At 46.8% G+C, this 23,961-nt stretch overlaps 1 long non-coding RNA gene across 3 annotated transcripts; it reads right to left on the bottom strand.

The window, feature by feature from the left end:
• Positions 1-408: 408 nt before the first annotated feature.
• On the bottom strand, positions 409-22,817 carry LOC142060986 (uncharacterized). Of its 3 annotated transcripts, none has more exons than XR_012662001.1 (4): positions 22,539-22,817; positions 20,630-20,802; positions 8,635-8,828; positions 409-693 (listed from the first exon to the last, which is right to left on the bottom strand). It is a non-coding gene; the product is annotated as an uncharacterized LOC142060986 (long non-coding RNA). The 3 variants fall into 3 exon arrangements; XR_012662000.1 differs by lacking the exon at positions 409-693 and adding an exon at positions 2,397-7,137; XR_012661999.1 differs by lacking the exon at positions 409-693 and having other exon boundaries at positions 2,397-8,828.
• Positions 22,818-23,961: the final 1,144 nt, after the last annotated feature.

Genomic DNA, 23,961 nt, shown 5'->3' with positions numbered 1-23,961 from the left:
TGGGCGAATCCTGGCAGAGGTGACTCACTGGCAGGGAACCCTGCAAGGGCCCTGGCACATGCCTGCACTGAAACACTGCCTACAGCCTCCTGCCTCTGCCCAGCTCGCCCTTCCTGCCGCCTTTCCCCCGGGGTCCTAACTCCCGACTTTGTTGCTCTATAAACATAATAACAATAATTATTCTCTCATTGGACACATAGCCATCTTCTTTGTTTGCAGGCTTAGATAAATATCGTTCAAATCATGGAGTCTGATTCATGAGTCAGGACGATGGCAGCCCTCCAAAACCTCCTTGCCCATGGAGAGTGTGTTTGTGTGAGAGAGATAGAGTTTCACTGTATGAAGAGTAAGAAACTGGAAGCCAAGTGAATTAAATACAAAGCAGATAATTATGTGTAATTCATTTACTGACTAATGATTGCACCTGGTGTGGAGGTTTATGAATACATTTGACTCTGCATAGGTTCTCAAAAACAATCTCCCTGCTACAAGATAAAAACTAGGCTGACGTATCTTAACAGACGAGTGTTTACATTAGTGTTATTGTAAGATTGTGCCTTTTTGGCTCCTTTATTATTTTATCTCAAGACATTTCATTTTTCCTGGGTTCATCTGGTGTCTCTTTGACAGTGACAATTGCTCAGTGCTGGTCGAGGCTGGGTCTCACTGCAGAATGAAGGCATCAGTCCATTCCTGAAAGCCACACCGTGCGATTAGACATGGTACTTATCTCCCATCTGCTGCAGCCAAACCTTGCCACAGAGACAGGGCCTTTGGCCGGGCAGCTGCAAGTCACAGGCCCCCTTCCCCCTCTGCTGGGATGACCAGCAAATTGGCGCTCTTTTCATGGTGTCACCCAGCTGCCACCGCAGGCTGATGCCATCAGCTCCTTCCAGCTGAACACCAGCAGACAGTGCCAACCTCCACCTGCTAATGCCTGGGTTGATGTCAGGTTGAAGACCCAAAGACAAAGCCTTTGATGGGGTGAAAAACCTTGTGCCAACCCAGTGAAACCCAGCAGCAATGCCTCAGTGATGATGTCAACCTGAAGACCTCAGCCTGTGTGACACCGCTCACGCCTGGCACACTTAGGCCCTGATGACCTCGGCACTGCATCTGCAGTTCTGGAGCAGAGGTCAGAGCCACACTGGGCAAAGCAATGTGCCCAAGGCCTCGCTCAGGGCTTGCAGCAGCGGAGATGCTCCCCAAGGTGATGTTCTTAGCAAGTCGTGGAAATAAAACAGCTTTTCCAGTTTCCCCATGCAATCGCTAGGCCTAAGCTGGAGCCCCTCTCCCAGCCTGTTAACGTGGTAACGGCAGCTCACCTTAATCACCCCCTCCACCCGTTCAAATAAAACTATCCACTCAGTTAATTGCTCAGGTCCTCTGTGATGGTGGTTTGTCAAATCAACAAACATTTGGCTGTGTTTCCTGCTGAGACTGTCTGGACCATCGTATCACCATTTTTTTATTAGCCAGTTTAAGCACAGGGTGCATGAGAGGTAAACGTACAGCGTTTGTGCAGGGGGGGAGGACTATGTCTGTGGGCACTGGATGAATGCTCATTTCTGACTTTGGGAAGGGAACAAGAATGACGTATTAGGGAAAGGGGAAATTATTTGGCACTTTGAATAGAGACTACTGAATAGATCACGAGATGGTCACACTGAAGGAAGAAACCCCAATAATCTGGTTACACTCACATACACTTTCTAGCATTATTTGCCACTGAGTGTTTACCAAAGTGTAACACAGGGAAGCTGAGCTCATGGCTGCCAATAAAATAGCTGTAGTGTCTGATGTAACTCCTGTTGCTGCAAGAACACACGCTGGGAGGTGTCTCCTTGGAGCTGTCACCAGCCCCATGTGTGGTGATGGGAGAGAGTAACCTGAACTCCCTGCGCACCCAGCGGTCCCTCTGTGCGGCGCCGAGGCTGCATGCTGGCTCCTCGCGGGGTGCCGGCCCCACACCTGGCAGCCCGCTTGGGCAAGCAGCAGAGGTGCTGCTTTCGCCATCCATGGCAACCAGGTAATGAAAACACCAGCAACAACAACAACAACAAGCAACCCTGTACTCTGCTATTTTTGATTTGAGCGATTTGTAATTAGAAAAGCCAAAACCAGCTCATCTTGTCCCAATGAGTATTCCCGTTGACTACAATGCAGTCAGCATGCATTTTGATTTTGAACTTATACAATCCTTTTCCGATGAAGATCTGGCAAGCCAGAACAGATTGCAGTCTGTGAGATACTTGCACTATGATGGTATTTTACCTGTAGGTGGATCCTCCTTTTAGATAGTGAGATGCAGAGCCAATGAGCCTGATTCACTGCTGCACTACTCCAGTTTTGCAGCAGAATAACACCACTGAATCATCAGCAAAGTTGAAATAACAAATGATAAAATGGGAGCATTGTGTCTAAGTTTGCAGTGTGTGTATGGAAATGACTAGGTCCTTCTTGCAGAGCCATTAACCTATATGGTGTTTTTTCAGTTCAAAAATGTACCAAGAATATGGCAATGTGTCTAGGCTAAAGTTTTAAATTTAAAAAAAAACAATTAAAAACTAATATAACAGCTAATGTTGGACTCCCCCAGTATGGTGATGTGGTGATTACTTTTTTTTTTATTCAGAAAAAGAGGATTTTTGAGAGGAGAGCATAAACAGCTTCCAAAAAGATGCATTTTTGATGCAGTTCATTTCTATGCAGCAGATGGGCACTGTGTAAAGCTTAGAAATAGGGTAAGTTAAAAACCTAGTCCTGGTTTCTTTTCAGTTTATGAAAATATTCACCGAGCCATTGAAAATAACTGAGTAATTGTGATCTTTTTGCAAGTAATGCTCTGGAAAAGCCAACCGAAGGCAGTAAGCAAGCTTGCAATTAGTAGCTGTAATTATAAAGTGTATACATAAAACAATGTAGCATCCTGAGTAAAGGCCAAATTCCAGTGATGCAATAGGAGTGGCAGAACATGATATAAAGATGGACAAATGATCCAGCAAGAGAAATGCTTCTAAATTATCCATATTTTTCCAAAAATAGCAAGAAAAGAGATAAAATAGTAGCAGTGCTTTGTTTTGTTTCATGTAACTTTTACAGCAACCCAGTCTCAGTTCCCCCTGATGCTCATGCTTCTGTCGTAGACCAGAGTCTTCCTTGGCCGATGGTCACAGTCACCGTGTCAGACTCAGCAATGAGAGACCGTCAGCAGCACACGCTGCTGTGGGAGCCTGTGGCTCAGACAGTGGGCTCAGAGCATCTGTGTCGTTTGTCTTTACCGGGGGACCGCTTCATGACTCACTTCCATTTCCATCACTGAAAGCAGCTATCAAACGCCACAGCTTTTTTTTTTTTTTATTTGAGCTCAAGCCCGTATGCTTTCTAGGTAAGCCAGGCTTAGGTCAAATGCAGGCTGTGGGGCTTGAACAAGGAATAACTGAAGTACAGTGCAGGGGACTGCACTCAATAGTCTGTGGTATGTTCACGTAGGTGCACACCCTGAGCCCCACCAAACTCTGACATTGCTTTATGTACCACACGGGGCACATTAAACTCCAGCCTGTACGGAGCAGCATCACTGCAGCTCTCCTCTGCCGAAGCCTGTGCAACAGCAGTGCAGGAACATGCGCTGCACTCCCCACAGAACTGCTCTCAGAATGAAGTCCTGGACGCAGCCAAAGAAGGTGAAGAGACATAATACCTTACGGAAATGTTTTTATTTATTCTCCTTGGGTGCACATATGGCAATCACCCATGCAGCGTGATCCAGGATGTTGAAAACTATTTCATTATGTTCTATAAATAAAGGACTGATGTGGTTCAATTGTATCAATTATGCAACTCTTGTAAGTGGTGTAGTCAAGGGTAAACACAGGCAAAGGGCACTCCCTTCGTACCCACTTCTCTGGGCACTTCTGGTATTTACCTGCTCCCTATATACCACAGACAGATGAATCTACCCACTTCTATTTACCACGGTACCACTGACTCCTTTTTGGTCAAGAGCTTTTCCTATGTACAGATGACACAACAAAATAGAAAATGGAAGTCAAGGCACTGTTATGTGTTAGTCTGTTGTGCAAGACGTAAGTGTGGCTGTAGAGCAATTTCAAGCAAAGCATGGGTTTTAAACAATGTTTAAACTGACACCATTATTATGCAATATAATTAATTATGGCTAGAAGGGCATTTGAGGTTAGTTGGCGCTACCTTTGTCCATTTTATAATTATACCAAGAAGAAGATGACTAAGTTGTGCCTAAGCTAATTGTATCCATTTGGTTTTATCCCTCCTCTCCACCATCGTAAGTCACTTGCGTTCTCAACTGTAATTTTTTTTGAGAGGTTTGGGTGCATTTGTGCTGAATACAATGGAGCTCAGTGCTGCTGGGGCAACCTCAGGTAATATTGCAATAGAAGCACTAACATTAGCAATAATAATTACAGATGGTCAAAGTGATAAGTACAAAACAAATGTCACTTTTCCCTGCCACTTCTACAGTTACCTGATTTATCCTTATCTGCTCCTGCTCTGTACACTCTAGGATGTGCTTGTGCAGCTAGAAGATAAAGCTTTGCAGCATAACGTGATGTCCTTCAGACGTGCTGTGGACCCAGCAGACACCTCCAGAGGACCGCTGAGGGCCAGCGACAGACTGGCCTAGCAGCACAGGCTGCACCAGCCATCTTGCCAAATGTGTTGGGGGGTTTTGGTATTCAAGGGCTTCCTGACGCAGCTCAGCTGCCTGGGCTGATGGAGCTGGGCACCCCAAATGGCAGGCAGGCTCCTGCTCTTCAGCCCCAGCTCCTGGCAAGGCAATGCAGCGCTTTCTGCACCATGCCTGCCAGCAGTCCCCAGCCCAGGCCGGTGGCTGCAGCGCAGAGCTGGTCCTCTGGACTAGCAGTTTGCTGCTGGTGTCAGAGCCCTGGAGTGGACAACAGGTCACCAGGGCTCTGGAGCCAGGCTAGCTGCCACAACAGCCCAGCCGCATCAGCAGAGTGCCGCATGTGAGCTCAGTAGCTGCCCTGGCCCTCAGCTGGCAGGCCTTCGCGCAGTGCCCAGACAAGCTGCCTAGAGGTAGTGGCGTGTAAACTGCCTCTTTTGAATGTTACCTGGCAGTGCCAGGCATAAAACCAACCAAACAAGAAAAAAACAACACCAAAAACCCCAAACCCAATGACGATAGATTTACCCCAGAAAGGAATTTGGTAACACATGGTCTTGTTTGACTACGAGAAAAGGCTATAGTCTTCAGTTGATGGCTGGAAATTGGATTGCACTTATGTGAAATAGAACTGCCTGCAAGGGCTGAATGCTGTAATTAACAGGCAGTTTTAGAAATTATTGGCTAATACCATTTAATAGAAATACTGCCAACTATTGTTATAACAACTTGGTTTGTTCCTTCAGTGGTAATATAAAATGACTCAACACGGCTTCACTGGGAAGAGATACCTTTGTCTGTTACGTATCATTACCTACGTTTTTAGAGTGGTTTAATATGACAATACAAATTTTGAAATTTTTATATATTTCCCAGAAGTAACTAAAGGGCCATCTGCCTCCCGAGCAATCACAATATTGGTGATACAGCCCAGCCTATTTGTCATAACATGGCATTACTGACTCAGTCCTGCTGTAACGGCAGCCAAGGCAGCTTTTGCCACTGACGGTGTTCAAGCGGTAGGAAGGTTTCTGTAACAGGCAAATATGTTCATGTAAGCCTGAGCAGCTCCATCTGGAGCCTTTCTCTTGCAGTGTGTACAGTATCACTCAGAAAATTAATCCACATTTTTGATAACAAACTCTCTGAACCATACAGGTAGCTCTGAGATAATGTGCTCTGCTCATGTGATGCAGCTGTTCTATCACCTAAGAACGTTTTCACAATGCTGCAATAGTGACCAAAAGGTTATTTCTCATACCTGGTCACCCAGACGGTACCAACTGAAAAGTTTCTGTTTGATTGCTAAAGAGTAGAAAGCAACAAATGAATGTTGGCAAACCATAGATGAGGCATGATGTGAGTGTTGCACACCTCAGCCTAACACCCACCTTCACTTCTGGGAAAGGAGAAACCAGACCTGCAGACACGCTAATCGCCTCCTGGTCTGTGAGTTCCCACTCACCTGTTTGGAAATAAACTCCAGAACCTCACTGCTTTCTATTTACTGCACTGAGAGCCAGTAATCGCGTAGTACTTCCAAAGAGTCAGTAATTGGGCACCTATTACAGCATTTTATGATGCCTTTTCATGTATCAATTTAAAAAAAAGGCAGTCTGTGTGGAGATTGACCTTCCTGATACAAGAAGGAGTGGTAAAGTCCTCGCTCTGTTCAGCTGAAGTAGCACAAAGGTGAGGCACTGCTTATGTTTGGGAGGGCTCAACAGGGTGGGTGCCTGACCCGCCAAGCCAGGGCCACCTCACCTCAGCTGCAGCACTGGGCTCTCAAGGGCAAGGCTCAGGCCATCAGATGGTGTCAGACAAAAACAGAGCTCCCAAAGCCTGGTTTCTGCCTGCAGCCATTGGCGAATTTAAGCACAGAGACTCTGTGCCTCCTCTCAAGGGCAAGCAGCAATGCCATTACGTTGTTTCTAAATGAAGGCGCTTACAGAGCACACAGGAATCAACACTCAGAAACGCTGGTGGTCAACACCTTCCAGACGTGCCTGCAGTAAGCAATACAGTCAGCACCAAAGGGATCTGGGTACCCCATCCCACTGCCTTTCAGCAGTGCTGAACATAAGCTCTTGGAGAACCCTGTGAAACCTAGCCTGCCGTCTGACACAGCTTACAGCCCCCTAAGCTGAATTGCTGGTTAACGCCTGTGTAACCTGCACTGCACTTGGAGCAGCTGTTACGCAGCAATCTTGGTCAGCAGAGCACGGTAACTTCCCTGATTCCCTTTTGCAGACCCACATACCAGCCTGCGTACAGTCTCGGTGAGTAGCAGAGCCTCAGAAGAGGAAGGCTGGCCCCAAAACACACACAGGTCCAGAGGCTGGGTAGTCTCAGTGCCAGGGTCAGAAATGAAACTGCTGCTGCGGTAAACATTTCAGTATATGGTAATGGCTGTTGCGAACCCTGTCTGGAAGCCTCCTCAGCAGCAGTCTCCCTATTGACATGTTGGATGCCTGTATCAGATGACACCAATATTCCAGTGCTTATAAAGGTGGTGAAACCAGTATATTAACAAATAATATTGAGTGAATTGATTTCCCTGTCCTGCATTGCTGTCTGTGCTCTATTCCCTCCATCGAGCAAGGCATTAAAAGACTATTCCCTTGTCGAGACCCCATGTGCCATTGTATCATGACTATTCTTGTACACTGGTTAGAAACAGGGAAGTTGTGAATGCACCTTCTCTTTTGAAATGTTACTCCATCCTCCCACACCTCATCTTTGCTAACTCCAGTCAGCCATCCCCAGGACCTACACCCACTCTGATCCCAGCTCACTGATGAACACAGATGAAAACAGACCTTGCTAAACAGACTGCAGCTCCTGTTCCATTGCTGGGTTTAAAGGATCATTTGGATGCTACACCTGAGCTGTAGGTGAGAGCCCACTGGTTGGGTAAGGACGCTGGGGTTAGCGCTGGCTCCATGGGGCCACGTTACTCACCACAGCACTCAGCACCACAGCTCTGAGGTGCTCCAGGACCTCAGGACTCAGCCAAGGCGGGCTACAGCTGGTCTTGATGGGGTGTTTGGGAACATCCCCCAGGGGACCCCAGATTCCATCCAGAAGGGCTCCCATGGACCTTCGTGCAGACTGTTATGGCTGGAGCATCCAGCTGAGAGGCTGAAGGTGGGCTGCAGCCCCCTGCCTCACTCCTCCTGCCCTCCCTTGGCAGGCTGCGGGCTGGGGCCCTACAGGCTTGGCCTCGCTTCTGCTAAAAATCTTGCACTGTGTACCAACACCCTCCTGCAAAGATGGAGGATGCTGAGCAAACAGAAACCTTGGTGTGAGATGCTGGTGCAAAAGAGGTTTCAAAAAGGTGAAGGGAGGAAAAGTTACCTAGTGCTGGTACTATAATGGCTTAGCATTGATGCCATAAATAAAAGGAAGTGTGTTGGACGTTGTATTCTGCTTGCGTGGTTAACTGTACAGTTAGAGTCTGAATAAACCTCTTTTGTCAATTTTATTACCTCCCTGATATAAAAATAAATACACTTAAACAAAGGAGGAGTGGAGTCCTGCCAAGCCAGCCTGGTGCAGTAACAACTGCACTGACAAGGGAATAATTTTGTCCCATAGCTGGGAGATAAAATGATAACCTTTCAGGAACACAAAGCCCCTCCAGAAGGAGCTGTGTTTTGCACAGGAGGATCTCAAATAAAAGAATTAAAAACAGGGACTCTTCCAAAAGGAGAGGAAAAACCAAAAATGCCATAAAATTTTTGCTACCAGAACTGCTTTCTAGTTTGATGGGAAGGCTGCATGCAAATAGCTGCTGAGAAACAGGAGCATGGTAGGGTAACAGCAATTAGGAGCATTTTAATTATCATTAAAAATAAAATAATGAGTAAATGATACAGTGCATTAAGTAACTTTTACTAGGCTGAACAGACACCAAGAATTCATGCTTTTGCTTTGCAATTAATCTCAGCAGTGAGTTCTAGGCTTACCACTCTGATGCCAACATGGGAACTTCCAGTAGGCAGGCCGACATAATTACCGCTGGGCGGAGGTGAATCAACTACTTTCTGTCACGAAGGCAAGGAGAGACCCTCCGACCATCTGCAGGGGTGGGTGGGTGGGTGCATGAGTGTTACTTTCTTGCAAGACTCCAATCAGGGCACCACACCTTGTGATTGTATCTCTGTAATAAGCAAACAACTTTAAATTATATTGTGTCACTGCAGATGAAGCAGGAGGGTGACCCAGCAAGTCAGGTTTCGTGACCGCGCAAGGGACTGCAGCGCGCAGGTACTCACATTTACTATGGGGCCCTGGGAACCTCAGCCTGCCATGCAGAGGAGTCTTAACTCTGATACCGTGTCTCCTTCATCAGGGACACACGGGGCGCCCCAGCAGAGCTGTCACAGCACGAATGTCCTATTTGCTTTTCTGTGCATCACTGTTAAAAGTCTTCTAATGTGCTAGTAAGGAGCTTACAAATATAAGTCCATCGCAGTAATACAATCACATTAGAAAAGGTACAGCGAAAGATGATCAAATTATGTATGTTTCTTCTAATTAGCAAGACATGCCCGATGCTGCATGCCTAAGTGTTCCTGTGTTCCAACAGAGTTGCTGCCTCCCACCACTGCACCTGCCTCTTTCCTCGATTCCAATTCCAGGGTCCAGTTCTAATCCCAGGGGACGTGGCTGCTTTGCCAAGTCTTTCCAGCTGTGAGGGCCCTGTGAATCCCACGAGGCCGTCTGCGAGACCAGCCTGTCACTTGCACTGACCAGCATTTCCAGTTTTGTCTTCCACAGAAATGGAGCAATTCAGGGGACGTCACAGCTGCCTCTCTGGCTGGGAGCAGGCACTGTGGCTGCAGCCAGGCCCCTGCAGCAGGAGCGAGCCTCGAGCCACCCCAGGGCACGCCAGCTTCGCAAAGTGGCATTTGTCCTGCTCTGGCCCCACCGCAGACCCAGTGGCTTTCTAACCACTTTCTTTCTTTCTTTCTTTCTACAGCAGTACTCTACCTCAGTATTGTACTTCAGCCCCCAGTGAACCAAAATTATACCTACTAAAACTCGACCATCTTCTGTGAATTCAAACTATGACAGGCCACCGTGCAAGTGTGTATTTTGGCACGTGCCCAGCCCTTCCTGTTGACTGAACCACTCATGCTCTCTAGAAATGACCATGCCTGTCCCTAGCGCTCTGTGCAGAAGACCTTTCCCTTTCTTTTTTCTTATTTTTATCTTTCACTCAACCTAGTTGAATCCTTGGTGCCAGGATCTGACTCTACCATACTCCACTGGCTGTTGGCCGGTAGCCTCACTCCTCCTCTTTTCCCATTTCCTTCCCCTAGGGCTCCTGCCCTAAGGTAACATAAAGGCCATAGCAACAATGGCAGAAAGATCGTCCTTGGTGGCGAGGCTAGGAAAAAAGGGATTCCCAGTGGAGGAGAAATAGGTGTGTCCTGGTTAGGTTGCTTCTGAGTTTGACCTGCTCAGCCACTCCCTACCAAAAGTTCCCTCAACCAACGCTGCAGGCTCACGCTGAAGGTCTCACAAACTCAACACATATAATCAACAGGCTTCTTCTGAAAGGGATTAGCCAAAGCATTAGCAAAGATGAAGATATCTTATATAAGATAACAGTACGTCTTTTCCTGGGAATATTATGGAGCAAGTCCACACAGAAGCCATGTCCAGATACAAGAAGGTGGCTAGGAACAGCCAGCATGGATCTACTACAGGCAAATTGTACCCGGCCAGCCTCGTTGTCACCTGTACTGGAATGATGGGCTGGATGGAGGAGGTGGGGGCAGTAGACGTCACTTACCTTGGTTTGTGTGGCCTTTGACATTGTCTCCCATATGGGCCAAACTGGAGTGGTATTGCCTGAAGGGATGGACCACAGCCTGGATGAAAAAAAGCTCATGGCTGGGCCATGAAGCTCAAAGGATAATAATGGTCAACAGCTAAACATTTAATTGGCCTTAACAGACAGCATTCCTCAAGTGACAACACTAGGGCCAGTCTTCACTAGCAGCCTGGATGACAGAGCAGAATAGTTCCTCAGCAAGTTTGTGCCTGACACTGAATTTAGGCTGTGGGTCATTATGCTGGAGGACAAGGCAGCCATTCAGGTGGTCTTCAGCAACGTGGAAGACAAGCCTGAAAGAAAGCTGAAATTCAGCAAGGACAACTGCAAAGTCTGCATCTGACACAAAATAAATCCATGCACCAGCACAGGCTGGGAACCAAGAGGCTAGAAAGCAGCTTTGCTAAAAGAAGGACCTGGGGTCCTGGTGAACAAAAAGCTAAAGCGGAGTCAGCAGCATGCCTTTGCAGTGATAATGGCTAATTGCACCTTGGGCTGCGTGAGCAAGAACAGAGCCAACCTCTCTGCAGAGGTGCACAGCACACGAACAATGACCACAAGTTGCAGCAGGAGAAATTCCATTGGAAACAGAAAAAAAATTTCAAAATAATAACAGTTAAACTGGAGCAGGTGCCAAGAGATGTTTGTGAAATTCCCATCCTTGAAGATTTGCGCTCACAGCCCAGAAGCCAACCATACCCTGGGCTGCATCAAAAGCAGCGTGGCCAGCAAGTCGAGGGAGGTGATTCTGCCCTTCTGCTCCGCTCTGATGAGACGCCGCCTGCAGTGCTGCGTCCAGCTCTGGAGCCCTCAGCACAGGAAGGACATGGACCTGTTGGAGCAGGTCCAGAGGAGGCCACAAATACGAGCTGCGGATAGAGCACCTCTGCTGTGAGGAAAGGCTGAGGGCGTTGGGCTTATTCAGGCTGGAGAAGAGAAGGCTATGTGAAGACCTTATTGCAGCCTTTCAATACTTAAAGGGGGCTTGTAAGAAAGATGGGGACAAACTTTTTAGCAGGGCCTGTTGTGACAGGACAAGGGGCAATGGTTGTAAACTAAAAGAGTGTAGATTCAGACAGATATAAGGAAGGGATTTCTTACAATGAGGGTGGTGAAACACAGAACAGGTTGCCCAGAGAGGTGGTTGATGCCCCATCCCTGGAGACATTCAAGGCCAGGCTGGACAGGCTCTGAGCAACCTGATGTATTTGAAGATGTCCCTGCTCACTGCAGGGGGGTTGGACTAGGTGACCTCTAAAGGTCCCTTCCAACACAAACCATTCTAGGAGTCCATGATTTCAAAATTCCAATGGACAAAGCCCTGAGCAATCTAAGCTAATGCTGAAGTTAGCCTTGCTTTGAGGAGGTTGGAGTGCAGCTGTCCAGATGTCCCTTCCAACCAATATCATTTTATGGGTTGTTTTGTTGGGGTTTTTTTACAGCTGTTGATCAGGAAGACCTGGCTAATATTAAATGATTTCTCAAAAAGAATGGAAGCTGTTATCTCTATAGCAACACCTGCCAATTATTTATTTATAATATGAATGAACGCAGAGTATGCATCACAAGTCCAGACAGTCAAGAGGTTTCACTTCAGAGATTTTATGTTTAAAGATCAAAGAACTGAACTTTCTCTCTCAGATTTTCAAATTGAGCAGAAAAGAGGTCCTTCTGTTAACACACAGGAGTCAAATTTGCAAAAAAAATCCTCAGTTCAGAGCTAGCATGAGAAAGACCATTTCTCAGCTCTGTTTTGGATATAAGCAGCTCTCACACATTCTTGTGGTGGCAACTTACCATGTTGAGAGGTTTTTCTGATGAAACCATTGTTTTGGCCTGAAATGTTGTGCCTGAGATCCAGCCTCCAAACCCAACTCCTGCCACAGTATTTGCCTCCCACCATGATCTGTTTGGTTCCGATAGGAAACTCTGGCCAGATCTACCCTGGCATAGAGGTATGGAGCAGCCTGTGTATTCAGGTATGCAGGGGACAACCTTCCAGGATCTGACACAATGCTGTGGGGGAGTCTGTAGGCCAGGACAGATAAACGGTGTGTATGAGCGCAGTGCAACCCTACAGCACACACAGGTTGCTAGAGTGCGTGTGGCTGAGTACCATCCAACACACTGTGCTGTGCACTATTTACGTGCAGCCGTTTGTCCAGCAGTCTGGGCTGCCAAAATTTCAAAAAAATAGCTAGCTGCAATGGAAAAAAAAAATATCAAAGTTGGTTGCTGAATCTCAGGAGAACCACACTGCAAATGTGGGGCATGGGCCCATGGGAGCATGCCTCCAAACTTGGCTGTGGTGCCAGGTGTGTCAGCACAGCAGGAGAAGCAAAGGACGCAGCACTCCCTGAGATGGGCCAGGATATGTTTGCCTGCCAGTCTCTGGAGAGACACAGGTCACTCCTATGAGTCACAGCCCCAAATGCCCCCCGCCCCCAATGACCCAGCGCTTCTGCAAGCTTCTTGTCAGAACAACAACGAATGCTCAGAAAGGGCACCAGATTTGTCCCCTATCTCTCCATCAGTTTTCTATGACACCAACACAAAATCTGGGCCAAGAAGGGGGGAGGGGGGAAGTGAAAACCCAAACATATTTGAAAGTAGGCTCAGAAACAAACAAGCAAAACCTCTTATCCAAACAAATCATAGTTAGATCTTGGGTGAGACCATGTTTATGAAGATTTAGCCAAGAAGCTTGCTTGGAGATCCTTCTCCAGCCTTAACATAACACTACCAGCCTGGACAAGTGCTACTAGAAAACACCTAATTAAAATGCTGTTGTGGTATTTATTTATAGATAGTAATTTATATCACACCCATCATACACACCGATCTGGCAGCTATGATTGGCAAATGGTACTGCTTCTGCCATACCACTCCTTGCCCTAAACCCACTCCCCAATGCCCCCCACTCGCTTACCAACACAACTGCTTCCCGCTTGGTATTTGGCATATATTCAGCGTGACAGCAGTGTCGCTCTGAATGAGCCTCTCTTTGTCTGCATTTATCCAGCCTTGCAGCACTCTTTAAACATGCAGGTGGGGTATCAAGGATGCAACAGACCCATCAAGAGCCAGACACACATCTGTGATGCTTTGTAGCTAGGTATTCTTGGGTACAGTTATCAGCCACTACAGAGCTCATCCCTGGAGTGGACAGGCAGCTGGAGTCTGCATTCGATTGAGGGTCCAAGTGGCTTTGGAATGCACCAAGGATAATACCAGAGAAGCTCTTCTGCAGGTCATAGACACCAGTGCAATAGCCAGTGTGATAAAAGACCTTGTAAGAAAGCACAGGGTACCTCTTGGGGGGGGAGGGGGCAGGCAGGAAAAGGAAAAAAGAAAAAAAAGTTGACAAAAAAGAAGAGGTTAGATGAGGTAGCTGGAACTGCTGGGGGCAATCTGAAATCAGTTTACATTAGAGCAGGTTGCTCTTGACTTCGCTACAGCAGTTGTCACGCTTGGTAAGAAAACCAAGCTATTCATATGGCAGCCACCATTGTGCAGCTCAGCACATGCAGCCTCGTGGAAACAAATCCAAGCAAATGCAGTGGCTAGGATGGGACCTTTTTTTTAAAAAAAAAAAGCACATAAAATGGTTATGTAAATAAGTTTCCACTTCAGGAATCTGTGAGAACAATTGTTTCCCTGTAAGAGGACTTTGTCACTGGAGCACCTGATGTTTTACCCTAAATCTGCACTTTAGCCTGAAATGCTGGCATATACATCTCACCGCAGCTCCTAGGTCCTTCCCACTATCTGGCCCCTTCAATCTCCAACTTTTTTCAATACTTTCAAGCTCATCAGCTACCTAGAGTTCCGCCTTTGTGCATGCCCAGAACTGCCCTAGTCCTGACAGGGCCAAGCAGCTCAGCCCAATTCACACCTAAGCCTGATCAGGATCCAGAAACTGGGTGTTGCTTTGCCTAAATCCCCTGAGGGCTTTGATCAGGGATTATATGTTACCTGGTGACTGGTTCATGTAAAATGCATAAACAGTCCTGGGAGCAGAGTCCAGAATCTCAAACTCCCATGTGAATGCTCGAACCAGTAGGTAAGGCAGCCATGCTCCCTGACATGCACTTGCTTTCCAGCCCAATGATTCAAAAGCACATTGCTGTAGAGCAGCAGATCCTCAGCAGAGAGCAGGCTAGGAGTGTCCAACTCCCTGCCTTGTGGTTTGGGTGCTCTGCTAGAGGTGGCAGATGGGAAAAAACAAACAGCCTGAGGAGAACAGTGACTGTCGCTTCCTGGCTGCTGGTAATCTGTCCTTCAGATTAGACGTCTTTGCTGTGACAGAAAGGCTGTCTGTAGTCACCTTCCAGAGGAGCTGCTGGGCTAGGTCACTGCAGCAGCATTTAAGACTTAAAATTTCACTATTAGTCTCTGTGGCTACCACGCTGAATGCTTTGGCCCTCATATGGAAGTGCCAGGCTTGCCTCCAGCACACTGCAGGGGCTCCTGGCTCTGAAGTCAGAAGCTGGGCACTAGAAATCAAGAAACGCAGAGCTTAATACTGGAACATCAAAGTACTCTTGAGTATAACTTAGAAAATTTGTAATTGCATCTGCAAATGGCTACACCACATAGTTACTCAGCCTGGGCACTCAGGTATTGGTGCACAACATGAGGCGTTTCGTGAATTAGTACATGATAAGGGAGAAAGCCGTTGCGAAAATCTGTACTGCTGCTATCGCTACAGAGAAACAAAGTCTTCCTCTACCCCAGCAGCACAGCAGCTCCCTCCTTGCTAAGACTCTTTCTCTAGCATGCATTGGTGCATTTGTCTCACCCAGGACCATTTGGGGGAAGAGGGAAACTCCTTTGTTTCTTCTACAAAAGGGGAAAAGTTGCATTAGAAAATCATTAAATAGCAGAATGCTTTCTGTACGTGTTTGCATTGTTTATAGATATTAGAAACAATTTTTTTCATGGGCAGAAGAATTATTTTACCATGAAAATGCAGAAATTATTACACCTCTCTCAGGAACCATCCAAATGGACAAGCTTTCATTGGGACTGAACTCATGGATGTTTGCAACTTGGTCTGGTTGTTTTCCATTTTTATTACACAACTCATATTTGCAATGGTAGAAATTAATAATTCTACTCTGGACCAAATACACAAAAAGTGCTTTGGAAAAATGCCATATTTTTCTCACAGATGCAAAGCAAAGTTGTTTCTAAGTTTCACTTATGCAGCAACTGTTCCACAGTGAATTTTCCCATTTGCTGCAGTGCTCAGTAAGTTCCTTTGGAAACCACTCAGCACACTTGGTACACACAGAGAAAACACCAGGAGAGAGCCACAGGCCAAGTTGCTTCTAATAAATACTCTCAGGCTTCCTTCTGTCTGAGGTGCCAGGATAAAGAGCAAAGCTGTTCACATTGCCCCCATGCCCTGATCTGGGGGCAATACCTCCTTCTGACCTTCCCTCCTACCTCAGAAGAATGAAAAAAAGAAAGCGAAAGCTGGGAAAATACTTCTGAATTGTGTACTTCAGCCCAAATAAGCCTCACCAGGTTTTTGCCACTAAAGCCATAGCTCATCGTTGGATTTCCATTGCATTCACGATCCTGGGCAACATTAGGGACTCTCCAGCTAAAAGCAGGGGCAGCCACCAACCAAGCTGTAAAGCATTACAGCTGCTGTTCTAAGAGACTCCTCTCCTCCACAGCTCAGCACAAAGCAGAAGCAGAAACACGTCACTGGTGGGTCCAACCCCAAGACCACCATTACCTATAGAGGAATATGGATACCGCAGGGCACATACAAAAGGCTGACACTCCTTGCCATGAAGGTTTGTCGGTATTTTTATTGAGTCACACACATGTATGCGTTGGTCAAATTGTAAGGGCCAAAGGGGAGAGCAGACAAGGAGCAGTCTTAGCACTTGACCCCTAAAACAGCATAGCCTTTGTGTGGTGATTTCGGGCTACTCCTGAAGCACAGTCAGATATCTGAGTATCTCTAAATATAAGCAAATATGGCAGCTTATGAGCAAGACCTCCCTTTATTAGAAGGGCTATGGCCTATACAAACTACAGAACAAGGCTGGTGGGTAAACAAGAGGGGCTCACCTCTGCCACAGGCTGAGGTGCAGCAAAGCACAGTGTTTATGGGAAAACAGAAGAAATTTCTCCAAGGCTGATGATCACCCTGTGCACGAAGCTCCAAGGTACAAGCTGAGGAAGCATGTCACCACGCTATTTCCTGTCAGTGAAGCTTCTTGGTCCAGCAACAGCAGGGCAGAGCTCTGATACACACAGTTTTCAGGGCATTAGTATGCCACCCTGTGCAAATCAGTAATGGCTCCAGGGGAAAATTAACAGATGGTCACGGGGCAAATCTCCCGAGGGTTTTTTTCCCCCCTCCTCTGTAATAATAGGCTCCTTATGATTTTCTGAAACCACCTGCATATTTTCCCAGGCATCCTGGCTAGCAGTTAGAACAGGGTGTATGTCTCTACAGTGGTGTTTGCAGCACTGGGCTTGCTTTTCATTAAACGCCTCTCATTTGTGTGCAAAAGACTGTAGAGTCCAGAAGTTCACTGTCATGATGCCACTGAGGGGTGACACGGTGCTGATGACTAATGCTCAGGAGTGGGATCAGGGAATACTTATCATTTTCTATCTAATCCCACTGCTGCAGGAAAGTAACCTGACATCCCAGTACACTAGCTTTCTCCTTGCTGTAAGGGGAAGTAAATCCTCGCTGGTCTTTGGAAGAAAAGTGCAATGTATCAGTGCTGTTAAAGACTCCTGCAACTCACTAGGCAGCTCAGAAACAACAGATGTTACCCAGAATAAAGAGCAACAAGAGGAAATAGCACAACATCCAGGGACAGGAGGAGAAAGCTCCACCACCCTGGGTGTATACTACTGTAGAAAGGCGGGTATGTGCAGTAAATGTGCATTGCATGAGTAACGAACACGTGCATTTTCATGTGGCACCACCATTCTGCAAAGGCTGCCAGCTAGTTACACTTACTGCTCTCCCTGTCACGATGTGTGATGTATGGCATGGCCACGTGCTCCTTCAGAGCAGCATGAAGGCATGGGATCTAGGACGTTATACTACCATCCTCTTAATCTTGTTTAAGCTACAAGACACTTGCCCAGATCCCCAGCTCTGCCAGATTGCATAAAAGTGAGCATCAATTCCACTGTACTCCCTGCTGCTCACACCAGGTGTTGTGGGATGAACACCCTGGCCACACCAGATCAATTCAAGGATCTCTGTGAACTGTACTGCTTGCCAACCACCCAGCTGCAGCCCATCATGCAGGTACAGACACCCAGGGCAACACCAGCCATGCCTCCTTTCCCAGGAGACCTCGTGTCCCCCGCATCCCTCCTCTGCGCCCCCTCCTCTCCTCTTGTGTCAGTAACACAGAACAGTAAGGCAAACATGAGGGCTCTGGGGCATCCAAAATACCCCTTTCCTGGCAGCTAGAAGCCACTGGTGCTGCCTTCTGATGTATGCAAGCACTCAGTTGCATGAATCCTCTTTCCATCCCACTACAAAAATCCTACAACAGCTCCCACATGTGTTCTTCTCTCTATGCTCTACTGTACCCTCACATCAGCATCTGCCGCTCAGCCTCACTGTCTTCTGCTTGGTGCCAGAGGGCAGCTCTGTAGAAAGCTGTTCTTGCCCTTCCCTGCTCAGGTGGCCCTGCCTTGGATGGAGCCAGGCCCTATTGTCCTCAAAGATTACAGCACTCAAGAAGCCTCTTTATTAAGGCTCTGGCACTGGAAAGATGCTCTGAGCTAACAGTCACACGTGACCTGCTCTGCAGGGGAAATTTTTCCTCACCCACCTCTTTCCCTCCTCCTGGGTTAAGAGGCAGTTGGGACTGCTGGAGCAGGGGTTGTTGGTTTGTTAAAGGATCATTGCCTCTCAGAATTGCATTTCAGGAAGCTAGGAATTGTAGTTTGCAATCTGCATGGTTTCTGTTTCCAAAGGTGACCTTGTACATATGTGAGTGTGTGTGCCCCTGCTACCTTCCTTCAAGAAATAACTACGCATAAGGCAAAACACAGTCAAACCAGCCTTGCAGGTGCGCGCCAACAGTGCCATGCTGCCTGTGCTCTGGCTATGTCTGTACTAGCACTGTGTACATCACATTCCCTACTTTGAGGCCTAGATGTGTGTCATCTAAAGTGTCTCAGGCCAGTGCAGTTGAAACACATGAACACCAAGGGATACACATGAAAGCTGTAGCTAGCTGGCAGCTGGCACAAGTGTTGCTTTGTTGATAATCACTTTAAGCGGCTCATTAATGGCAAAACCTTATCTAATGAATCCTACCTGCAGCCAGTAGATGAACCACAAAGGACAGGCTCCAGCCCTTTTCCAGAATACTGCTCAGTGGCTAAAGACAAGTGTTGCTTGGAAAATGAACGTGGATTTTTTTTTGCAAAAGACAATGACAGGGCAAGGGTCGCAATGCATAAAGTGCACATATGCTCAGTCACTTGGAAGAAGGATGTTTTCTAGCACCCATGTTTGAATTTTAACTGTTGACTGTGAGCCAGGTTCAGAGATGACACAGGTAGTTTTGTAATTACATCAGTAACTTAGTGGGGTGGCTGTAAGCAGGCCATCTATACCACAGCTCTTGACTGGCACAATTCCATAGGGAAGATGCACGGGTCTGAGCCCAAAGGAGAATTTTCCAGGACATAAATAATGCCCTATCTGATATTTCAGCCTTGGTTGCCTACAGTGTCTTGAGACAAACTCTGGCAAAAATATGAAAAGAGGGACTTTTTTGTTGTTGCTTTTGTTCCCCGGTTACAAATCTGCTCCATAGATTTGAAGATGTTGAAAGTAATCTATGAGAATGTGGATTATTTTTGAATTGGCATTTTAGTTCAGAACTGGATTGGAAATAATGGTGATGAAAGAAAAGCTAAGCCAAGCTGATTTGTTACAGTAAAGCTGTGTTGTACTTTGGATTACTTATTAACAAACAGCAAATGGGCCTCTGCCTTGACCTTTTTTCATTTGAGCAAATATACTCTTCCTGCCCCTTGTAAACAGCAGTTACTGGTAACTGAGTCACGTACCCCCTCACATCACTGGAGTTAGTTTTTTTCATCTGTGGCAAGGATTTTAGTCAAATTGAATTTTGCCAGGCTCACTAAGGTTATTAGCAGTATTATTAGTTTTAATAATACCAGCAGTAATAATAATACTCTGGATCACCTTAAACCTGAAAACATCTAAGTACTTCACAAATATTAATTAACAAAACTCAATAGGAGGTCTGAGAAACCAGCAAAAATTGTCAGCCTCTCTTCAGAGCTGAAAACAGAGCCACAGCAAGCAGAAGTGGCTGTTTGCTTGATGAGTTTCAATTAATGGCTGTTCCTTTGGTGTCACGAAATGCCAGGTGCCCAGTGCCCCTGGCAACACTGCCAGGTTAAAAGCAGCAGTCCACAGCACGTATCTGGAGCAGCAAGTGTCAGTAGGTTTGGGAACTGGAGTATTCCACTGAAAGCTGGGCTTTCAATAGATGTGCTGCTTAGAATGGGACTACTGGATGTGCCCCAGCTGTCTTGTGCCATGACCAATGGTCTCTTGGGCACTTTGGAAAATCCCTAGAACACATGCCTAGAACCTGAACATAGTCTCGTCCCAACAAACTATGGATACCCACTCCTTTGTCAGCCTTTTTCTTAAACCTTTTTGAGTGGAGGAGGCAAAATCTGACAACCACAAGGAACCCCTCTGCAGTAGCTGATGACTACTTTTTCTATCTATTTCCCTCACTCCTCTCTACTGGTATTAAAGCTCCAGTGGTGGCCAAATCATGACAATGGCATCAAGCAGTTTGCAGAATTCATCTTGGCTGTAAGTTAATTTAACCTGCAGATATCACCCAAATCCATTCTGAATCACACAACATCAGGCAGTCAGTAAAGAAGGTGAAAGTTTCATCTAGATTCTTAACCAGTGATGTCTAAGAGTCTTTGCAGCAAGGGGTAATTACTTGTATTAATTACAGGCTCCTCTAAGGTACATTGTGTCACAGTGTACCGAGGATTGGACGTATAAATTGGAGGAATTACTTTTTTGTTTCTTTGTTAAAAAAACTTACCATTCATAGGCATAGAAAGGAGACAGGCTGTCAATTTGGATGTGTTGTTAGCTGCGAGGAGGACAGTGCCAAAAGCAACAGCCTCACAGTTGAGAGATCCAGGTGCAGTTTCTCACTCTGACACAGACTGCTCATGTGATCTTGAGCATGTCACGTAACCTGTCTGTCCCCATCTGTAAAATTAGGGTAATAGTAGTTAGTTCATGTTAAAGCCTGAAAGATGTCAAAACAGTAAGAAAAGGATAGTCTGTCTTCACTGAGTCTTTATCCATCAGCGTCTTCTAAAAGTCATGGAAAGCACTGTGACCAGCCTGACTCCATTCCCTGTCTACAATATGATGACTGGTCTTTGCCTGGTGGGCAACTTTTCACTCTGTGGCTGTGCTCACCCTCTATGCTCTACATCTTTTGAAGATATTCTTTAAGAACCTTTCCTCTTCTCTGGAAAGGTGGATGGCAACCAGATGCTCTAAATTCACAGTCCTATTCATCCAATTTACTCCACTTAATTCCATCAAGTTCCTTACAGAGTTAGGTTAGATGTTCTCCAACTTTGCAATGAATCTGAAGCATCTCATTTGCTGACAAGAAATCCCAATGTCTCGCATGTTCCTTTTTACATCTCCTGTGACACCCCCTGTAATTGCTCCTTACAAAAAAGACACAAGCCCTACAGCTGAAATTTTGTGAGGTACTCCTTTTGTGGGCACGGAGGAGTTCATTTTCCTCCACTTCCATTTGTCTTGGCAGCCCCAGCCCCAGCTAATTCCTCCGCTGAAACACACTGGTGTCACAGAGTTTTCGGACATGTGATGCCCAGTAACTTTAATGAGAGTCCCATAGCTGCCATCCCACACAGTGCTTTGAAGATCCAGGCTCTGTGTTTCATCTCAGATAGACAGTCTATAAAAGTCTTGCAAACAATTCAGGCACAGTCTCTGGCTTGGCCAGCTCTCACCACTGACATGTTATCCTACAGCAGAAGCAGCCCCCAGGCTTATATTTGGGCAGAAATGGAAGTGATGCTGTGTCTCTTTGAGAGCCCTCCTAGCCAGCAGATCCTAGAATACACAACACAAGTGAAACTAGGGGGGGTCCTCTGCATGGCCCTCTGGTGTTGCACTCTCTGGGCATAACATTTGGCAGACATCAAAGAGGGGCAGGAAGAATCCCCCTACACCAGCTCAGCATGAGTTCTTGGGGTTTCTGCAGGGTGAAGCATGCTCCATCCAGGCACACACCCTTGGCCTGCAGTCGTCCACAGAGCCATAGAATTATACAGTGCTTTCTGAAGAGCTTTTGTGACTGTGATAGAAAAAACAAATCAAGGGCAGGATGAAGGGAAAGCTTCTTGAGTCTGCTGAGAGCCTGAGAGGACACCTTTGCACAGAAGTACCTGTCCATAGGCTGGGGACAGCCGTGTGTAAACTCAGTTTGCCATGGGTACAGCCACTCTGGATTTGCACAGACCGCACCCCACCCCCCACCCGCCCCCCGCCCCTTTCTCCTAACTCTGTCTTACCCATCTGTGAGCTCTGTGCTCTAGAGATACTGCGGCCTCTGCTGCCCGTCCTGTCTCCCTCACACAACAGGGAAGGACAGACACCCCTACAAGCAGGGGACAGGACCACAGTGGGGGACTACAGTAAGGAAACCAGTACCCTGATGGGTTGCTAAGGTTCCAGACTCATGGGCACATGGATCCAATGCAGGTGTCAAAGAGCAGGATCACATCACCATGGCTTGCTGCATCACTCTTTCTCACCTCCACCCATCCATCAGCTGCCGAGAGCAGCTGCCCAGTGGGGCAGGCTGCTCCATGCAACCTAAATATACAGGAGCTGTTCTGCACCTGCAGCAGTGCAATGGTGCAACAGCTCGTGTCCTCACCTAACCCTTCCTACCTTACCTTTATCTCAGACACCAGGCTTGTCAGTAGCTGTCTCCTTTACTGAAGAGCACACCCAGGTGTGCTGCCAGGTGAACAGGGACACAGGGAACAGTGTCTTGCCATCACCCTGTTCTCTGGCTCTTGCACAGCTGCAGCAGAGGGTGTAGGATGACCGCCCCTGGGACTAGCTCAGTGCCCAGCACTTTGGCCCTCTCCTTCTCTGAAGCTCCTCTGTGGAGGTCCCCCTCAGCAGTGCAAAGGGTACAGGAAGGATCTGGAAAGCTCTGTGGCTCTGTGCTGTTTCTATGTCTGTTTACACACATTACCCTCTGAATGGACAGAGGTCTGTGAAACTGCTGATTCATGAACATCTTTTCCATCTGTGGCCTCTTCAAATGAGAGTTCACCCTGACCCAAGGATTATTTACTTTTCTTGGCTGTTCATCTCAAACTGATGCTGTCTCCAGTCCCTCAGACTTCGAGGGATTTGGGTAAAAATAAATATTATTGAATCTCTTGTGAAGCTGTTGAGTTATTAACTGTGAGTAGTGAAACATTCAAGTCTCTGACAGTGAAGGGAAAGATGGCAAGAACTAGTGCCAGAGATGACTTCTCACCAACTTCATACCCAGCCATCTTCAAACCTACCGGTCTCAGTGTATTTGCAAAGTCACAGTTTGGAGACCACTGAAGAACGAGCAAGAGCCTCCAACATTCCAGGGCCTTGAGCTGGATCTGAGTGTAGACTGGAAACAGAATACTGTGCACATCCGTCCCAGACAGGCTACAGCCACCTCCCGTCCCATCACCAGAAAAGCTTCATTTCCTTCTTCCTCACTCCAGCCATCATCAGCACCTGTTTTTTGTGGATTATTTCAGTTTTAGCCCCACTCCTTTTCCCTCCTTTCTTTTCTCACTGTGCTCTAACAATCTGTTGTTGCCGATCTACTTTCCCATGAATGGTCACAGTCTCACCAAGCAGGGCAAAGTTGTGGTCAGTAAGATCTCCTGCCAGGGCATGTTATATGACAGTATTGTGGTCAAACAGCTGCCCCCTTCCTCCCCGCAGCTATGTCTTCCTACTTGTGAAACCAGCCCCTCAGAACCAGAAGAACCCGCTCCAGGGTAAGGTGCCTGAATAGGGCTAGCAGGAATTGGCCCTGAAATTTTGTTATTAGAGCTGACACCAGAGTCCAAAGAGGTGCTGCTAAGCTGTACCTACCACTAACGTCACCAGTGTGGAAGGTGCTTTGCATGCCTCAGTATTAGCCCCAGCGTTATCACAGAACAAATCATAATCATCATAATAAAATTTTGCAATAACTTCAGTTTAATTAATAGTGAGGAGAAAAATGTCTTGCCAGGCCAGATGGCAAACTCTGAGTTTCTCACGTGATGACTGTCAAATTACTGTCTCTACAAAAGGACATCACAGAGCACA

Source organism: Phalacrocorax aristotelis, chromosome 8 (genome assembly GCF_949628215.1).
Source record: "Phalacrocorax aristotelis chromosome 8, bGulAri2.1, whole genome shotgun sequence".
NCBI lineage: Eukaryota > Metazoa > Chordata > Aves > Suliformes > Phalacrocoracidae > Phalacrocorax > Phalacrocorax aristotelis.
Note: the sequence above shows the minus strand (reverse complement) of the source record. Positions and strands in the feature narration are given on the sequence as shown.